At 51.1% G+C, this 7,345-nt stretch overlaps 1 protein-coding gene and 1 pseudogene across 7 annotated transcripts in view; one reads left to right on the forward strand and one right to left on the reverse strand.

Annotated features, from left to right (window-relative positions):
• The window catches only part of Bicd1 (BICD cargo adaptor 1), a 240,672-nt gene that overhangs the window by 34,113 nt on the left and 199,214 nt on the right, over positions 1 to 7,345 (forward strand). The gene's annotated exons all lie outside the window — the stretch shown is intronic.
• On the reverse strand, positions 1,991 to 2,323 carry LOC101582180 (annotated as a pseudogene).

Here is a 7,345-nt window from a genome sequence, read left to right on the forward strand (position 1 = left end):
TACGTTATTCTTCCCAAGGTGATTTAGTGTATCTCCACGGTGGGATGGCTTTGTTTCATTAGTGAAATATAACCTTTCCCATTTATGAAAATGTTTTGCTTAAGTAGTAATGGATGAAATCCATAGTGGGTGTAAATGCCAAAGATCATGATTTGAGTAAGCAAAAGGCTATCTTAGCAGAAGTGCTGTTAGTTATCTCAGGGCTTCAGCTGGGCTGGATGAAGACTCACGGGGAGATGTGGCGTGGAGTCATTTACCTCCTCCTGAAGCTGCCTGCTTCCGTTCCGTAGGGCCAGTGAACACGCTACCATGCCTGCTTGCATACCAATGTTAGCTGGTCACGGAGACCTTTCACCCAGCAGGTCAAGCTCATCTTCTCCATAAGACTCATTAGCTGGTCATGGTGGCACACGCTTATAATCTCAGCTCTTGGGAGGCTGAGGCAGGAGGATCGTTGTGAGTTCCAGGCCAGCCTGGGCTACAAAGTGAGCTCAAGGGAAGCCTGAACTGCATAGTGAGACCCTGCCTCAAAAAGACAAAAATAAATAAATAAAAGTTAAAAAGATTAAGACTCATTAATCCACACTACTCAGAGATAATTCCTCTCCCTCACTGTTTCTGATTTGTTCATCCCACACCTCAGGAGACGACAGACCTGTGTTCAGAGTCACTTGGTGGCTTAGAGAGTTGCTCTCTTTTCCAGTCACATGCGAGGTCCTCCTTTACTCAGATGAGTGAATTCCAGTGACATCAGCATTGGGGTCCGTGCTCTTTGCCCTACCTAGGACTGCTGATTGCTCCTGGTCTTAGACATCCAAGGAGACCCGGGTATCTTGGAAGCAGCATCCTTCCGCCTTTGCCCATGTGTTCATCAGCACCAGTGTGCACGGATCATCTCTGATACTGTAGATCTTGAGGAACCCCTGTGAGGTATGGTCTTTGCTTCTGCTAAGGGCAGAGGAAGGGAGAAAGAAGGAGGTAGGAAAGCCACAGTGTTCGTGCATCCATTCAGCACCTGGGGTCACCGGAATTGTTGGGAAGACGCTGACGCAGGAGAGTGACATGCGGACTCTCCTCCGCTTACAGGAAAAGACAGTTGAGAGGCTTCACTCCCAAACTCTCGGGCTCATGTTCCCAAGCCCCACTTCTCCTTTCCTTCAATTTGTGATTTACCGAGGATGGTGTTAATCACATACCCAGGACATCCTGAAAAGCTTCAAGTAGCTCCTGGGCCACAGGAGAGCTTAAAATACCGATACTACATTGTTAAAATGCATAATATACAGAGAATACTTCTGTAACTGAACATGGCAGGAAGTTGATGAACGGAATCTTAGAAACCCTGTTCATAGAATATTCTGAGCAGTTAGATATGTGGGACTTGCAGCGCTGGCAAACCTGTGGACCACCTGCCACAGCGGGCTGTTTGTGTCATTGAAAGCTCTAGAAGGTTCTCCATCACTCTACTGTATGTAGGTATTGTATCAGCTTTAGGCTCTAGGGATACAATAAGGATCAAAATGAGCCCTGTCCTTTTAGAACTTAGAGTTGAGGAGGAGACACAGAATTAAGCATGTGTCCTTCTGTATACTTCCGAGTGGCAGGCGTGTACAAGTCGAGGATGTCGCCTGAGTATTCATTTTCCTCTTTCACTTTTCTTTCTAATTATGCCACTAGCATCCATTAACAGTTGTGCATCAGTCTTAGCAGCAAGTCATCATCATTATGTATTAGCCAGTAACACCTTATATCTATGATGGCTTCCACATTTTTTAACTTATGAAAGCAGGAGGAGGGCACCAGAAGCTCCATTATACGGGCCCAGGGCATAGTAGGCAAGTGCCCAATCAGCCCAGATTTCCAGATCGGAGATTCTTTTTTTAAAAAAAGCATTCTGAGGGCCAGCAAGATAGCTCAGTGGACTAAGCACCTTTTTTTTTTTTTTTTTTAAAGCTGTTCAGTTTTTATTGAATATGTTACAAAATGAGGTTTAGTTGAAAAGCCCAAAGCCCATGTCGTCCTCAGATTACTCCGATTCTTCTTTCTTTGCTTCCCTCATTTTCTCCTCAGCTGGCGCAGCAGCAGTGGAGGGCGCAGGGCCACCTGCAGGTGCAGGGCCTGCTGCGGGGGCAGGTCTCCAGCGCTTACATTGCAGATGAGGCTCCCGATGTTGACATTGGCCAGGGCCTTTGTAAACAAGCCAGGCCAGAAAGGTTCAACATTGACACCAGCCGCTTTAATGAGGGCATTGATCTTATCCTCGTGGGTCGTTGTGCAGGATAAGGGTGGAGTAGATGCAGGCGAGCTCGGAGACCGAGGTCATGACGTGGGCTGCCGGGCATGGTGCTAGTCACCCGAAGAAGTGAGGGCCTCACCACAAGGCGTTCTTAGAGTCCTGGGAAGAACTGAGCACCTTGAGAGCAGCTGAGGAAAGGACCTTGGCGCCTGTTTTGACAAGTGCAGGGACCAGGGTTCGATTCTCAGTCCTGCATGCCACGCAGCCCCGCCTCCTGGGCTCACCGGACCAGCGGAGTCCAGGCGTGGTGGCGCACGCCTGTAATCCCAGCGCTTGGGAGGCTCAAAACAGGAGGATCACCAGAGTCCAGTCTGGGTAGTGAGACCCTATAAACCCTATACTAAATACATAAATGAAAAAAAAAAAAAAAAAAGCAACAGTCTGAGCAGATGGATTTAAGGGGAAATAAAGATCCAGTGGAAGCGCGGGGTAGGTGACAGCAAAGAGGACACTTGCGCTGCCAAGGACTGACCAATGGGAGAAGAAAGCCGGCGAGGGCTGCGCATGCGCTCCGGCTGCTTGTGTGCTCTGGTTCCGGAGCCTTGAGCGCAAGTGGTTCTTAGAATTGCAGGTGTGAGAGCGAGTGGGGGCGGGGGGGGGCGCGAGGAGGGACAGGACAGGGACCAAGAGGGGTGAGAGCCCAGAGAGGGACCCCGGAAGAGGGACCAGCGGGGACCGGTGCTGGACACCTTCGGAGCCAGGGGGCTGCGCTGCAGGGGAGCAGGATGAGGCCCAGCAAGGTACCGGACCGAACGAGCCCGGAGCCAGCAGAGGGAGGGCCACGCCGGGTTTCGCTACAAGTCAGCGTGGTGGTGGTTCTCCTTCCTCACTGCTTTGGAGATTTGATCCTGGTTAAACTTCCTCCTTGGTAGGTAGGGTTGCTTTCTGTGCTGTTTGGGGTTAAAGGACCCCGCGATTCAAATGATTCAAGTTGGGTGGCCTTTGCTCCTCCGAGAAGCCTGGCTGGAGCAAGAGCGAGATCTTTCTCTGGTCAGGGCGTGAAGAAATGCAAAGAGGCTTCCGGGAACACTTGCCTGTGTGGAAAGGAGTCGAGACCTCCAAGGGGCACATGCCCCAGGCCCGGCGGTGAGGGCGGCTGGCTTGTTTCAGCCGTGTCGCTTCCTTCAACTACAATTGGTGGGTGTGTGTGTGTCACCCACAGGGCAGTTGTTGTGACCACCAGGCTCAGCAACAGTTTTAAGTCTTTCCTCCTCTATTCAGTTGTTATGATAACCAGCCAACTTGATAAGGCTCAAGGGAGGAAAGTTTTTAGCTTTTGCTCCGTCTGAAGTATGAAAGAGAAATTCTGTTCACATTAGGATTTATTTTAAAGCTGGCTGTATGGGGCAGGTACCTGGACTCAGCTACTTCTAAGGCTGAGGCACGGGGAAGATCATTTGAGCCTGGTTCAGCCTGGGCGACACAGCAAGACCTTGTTTAAAGAAAACCAAACCAGGGGGCCAGGGAGATGGCTCAGTGGAGTAAGTGCTTGCCTGGCAAGCACAAGGACCTGAGTTCAATCTCCAGTTCCACCAAAAATAAAATAAAATAAAATAAAATAAAATAAAATAAAATAAAACCAAAACAACAGACAACATTCTGATAGAAGTTTGATAGAAAGAGTTTCTTTAAAAAATTTTTAAAATAAAAAATTCTTTAGTACAAGGTCTACAGGGTCTAACTACATAGATTGGACTCGTAGTGATCATCCTGTTTTCAGCCTCCCAAGTGCTGGGATTATAGGTACATGCCCCCAGGCCCAGTCTCAATCGCTGTCTCAGCGCACCCCAGGGGCGGGGACTGGCACAGCACATTGGAGATTGAACTGCAGTCCCTGCGTCTGCCTAAGCAGGTGCTTTAATCTGCTGAGCTATCTGGCCGGCCCTCAGAGCTTTTTTCCAGGCACAGGGGATCACTCCTGTAGCCCAATACCTGGGAGGCTAGGGCAAGAAGATCGAGACTTTGAGGCCAGCCTGTGCAGCTGAGTGACTCTGGGAGACCCTGTCTCAAGATAACTGAACAGCTGGGTGTCATAGTGCATGACTATGATGCCGGCGTTCACAAGGCTGAGCCAAGAGGATCACTGCAAGTTCAAGACCAGCCTGGGCTACACAGCAGGACTTTGTCTGACCCCCTCCCCAAACAAAACAAACACAAAACCAGGGCCTGGAATTGTAGTTCAGTGTGAAGGCTCTGAGTTTGTTCCCCAGGACCAGAGAGAGGAGAAAAATCCCCAAAAATCTGGTGGCAAATTGTACACCCTTCTGCAGGAGGCGCTCTGCTCCTGTCCGGAGGGGCAGCCATCCCACTCCTGTCTGCTCACCCTGCCCCACTCCCCCAGAGAGGCCCGCGGACCTGGACCTCTCCAGCGGTCTCTGAGTAGGACCCCAGGAGCTCACTTCCCACCCGCCTTCTCCTGGTCCTCTTGCCCGCGCCTGCTGGGGTCACAGGCGTGCGCCACCACGCCCCACTCACCCTCATCACTTTCAAATCGGACCCTGTCCCTTGAGTGTGAGCAGGCGTCTTCTGCGTCTCCCCAGGGCAGTGAGATTGGAAGGGGCTCCTCAGGATACATCTGCCCCCCACCGCCAGGGGACTGGAGGACACATCAGCACTGACACTTGTGCTGCACACTTGGGAGTTCTAGAAAGCCAGATGAAGACATAAAGCAGTCCTCATATCCACTGGTCACCCTCACTGTCACTTACAATTTTTTTTTTTATTTTTTATATATGAACATCAACTTCAGGGCTCTTCACTGCAGGGTGTTTTCTTTTGCAGTGCTAGAGACCCGACCCAAGGCCTTGCATGCCCCTGGCACTTACTCTACTTATTTTTTATTTTGAGATGAGGTCTCAGTGAGTTACCCAGGCTGGCCTCAAATTAGTGATTATCTTGCCTCAGCTTCCCTCTTTGGGGTTTCTGTATGTAATTTTACGAAGCTTTGTGAGGCTCTTTGGAAGCAGGTGTAAGGTCTCACGTAGTCAACGTGGAAAGTAAGGATGGAAGAGGTGGTGAAGGAAGAGAGGAATACAGTGAAGACTTCGTGGATCAGAGTGGGCAGGGAACTCAGAGGCCGGGGCTCTGGGCTAGTGCGCTTGGACTCTGATCTTAAAAATAGTGGGCCAGGGATGTTGGCAGGATGGTGGCACAGTGCCTGCCCTGCAAGCGTGAGGTTCTGAGTTTATTCCCAGTACAGAAAGAAAGAAAGGAAAAAAGAAAAGAAAGGGAGAAAGACAAAGAAAGAACGAATGAACAGTAGTAGCATCTATATTGATACTATAGTAATCAAGTCTGGCTATTTACACGGGAAGGCAGAGAATTAAGGAGGAAGCTGGCTGTGCCCAGGACACCGAGCAGCCCTGTTGTGACCAGCTCTCAGGGCCTCGCTTATGTTGATTTGGATCCCACCTCTGCACCAGGGCCCTGGCGCCTTCTTATGACACCCTCCCAGGACCTCTTGGTGGCCGTGGGTTCCTCACACCCATGTTTGCTTTCATTCTTTATGCCGGTCTCTGTGAGCTACGTGCCTGCAGGGCACCCTGGGTCCTGAGTGAGTCTGAGGGGGTCAGAGCTGCCCGGTGCGCAGGTGCTGACCTGGTTGTCCCAGACTCTCAGAACCGGGCTCCCTGGGCAGGCAGAGCTGCCGAGATACCCCATAGGGCCTTAGATCCTTCTGCTGGGAGCTTGTTGACTAACATTTAATGTGGTAGAAAGCTATAATTGGGGAAAGGTGAAGCAGGAGTTACCTAACGAGCAATCTATACTGGACGATGATCTTTTCTACGCAGTCTAGTCCCGTGTGTAAGGAGCCAGGACGACCCTAAATGTGATCTGTGTGCGTCTGATGAGATGCTGGAGCCTGCACTGGGGGTCCCTAAGGGTTTCCTCTGTGGTGACGCCTTGTAGGTGATAGCATTGCACAGCAGTGTGGTCCTGTAGGTCGTGTATAACTTCGTAATAGGCTGTGTACATCACAAAGTCACACACCTGAGTAGTCCAACCTGCCTTTCATAGATTTCTGTATGTATTCTAAGAGAAACTTTTATTTTTTCTTAAGTCAAGAAATATGTGTTGTTTAATGTCGCTAAACTGTATGCTTTGTCAGGGAAGCATTACCAGAAAATGGTCCAAGACGTAGGACAGTAAACTTGGCATTGGATGTGTTGGGTGAACCAAGGAAAGGACTGGTGTTGGAGTTAGAGAGGCGTGGAAGGAGAACTAAGGCAGAAGCTGTCCTCTCGGCCATGGGAGAGCCCTGGGCATCTGATCCTAAGTCCTGTAAGGCGTGGGACTCCCTTCAGGGCTCGTCTTAGTCTATTCGGGCTGCTTCACAAAGTCCCTTCCTCTCGGTGATGGGAAGGGGCAGAACTGAGTTGCTCACGGTGCTGGGGCCTAAGTCCACAGTCATCAGCAGCCTCTGTTGGCTGAGGGCCACTCCTCCTCTGGGGTGGCACTTTGCTGCACTTTCTGGTCACATGCGGGCCTTCCACCAGCCTCTTGTCCTGCCCACCCCCGGGTCCGTCCGCAGCTCTCGCCACACTCCAGGCATTCACACAGTAGTGCTGCTCCCATATCCCCAGGGCCTGTCTTGAAGTGTGTTGTATGGAGATCAGAACCCCCCCAACATACACACATGCACACTTTCTCTCTTGATTCTGAGAACTCAGTGTGAGTTGGCTGTGTATGAACTGGGAGGTCCTAGGAGATGTCCAGGTGATGGGGGAAGTCCCAGGAGATGCCTGGGTGAGGGGGAGGTCTTAGGAGACACCTAGGTGAAGGGGAGGTCCTAGGAGATGCCTGGGTAAGGGGGGAGGTCCTAGGAGATGCCTGGGTAAGTGGGGAGGTCTTAGGAGATGCCTGGGTGAGGGAGGAGGTCTTAGGAGATACCCGGGTGACGTTAGGGAAGTCCTAGGAGATGCCTGGGTGAGGGGGAGGTCCTAGGAGTTACCTAGGTGATGGACGAGGTCCTAGGAGATACCCAGGTGATGGGGAGGTCCTAGGAGATGCCTGGGTGATGGGGGAGGTCTTAGGAGATGCCTGGGTAAG

Source organism: Octodon degus, unplaced genomic scaffold (assembly GCF_000260255.1).
Source record: "Octodon degus isolate 3935 unplaced genomic scaffold, OctDeg1.0 scaffold00047, whole genome shotgun sequence".
Classification (NCBI taxonomy): domain Eukaryota; kingdom Metazoa; phylum Chordata; class Mammalia; order Rodentia; family Octodontidae; genus Octodon; species Octodon degus.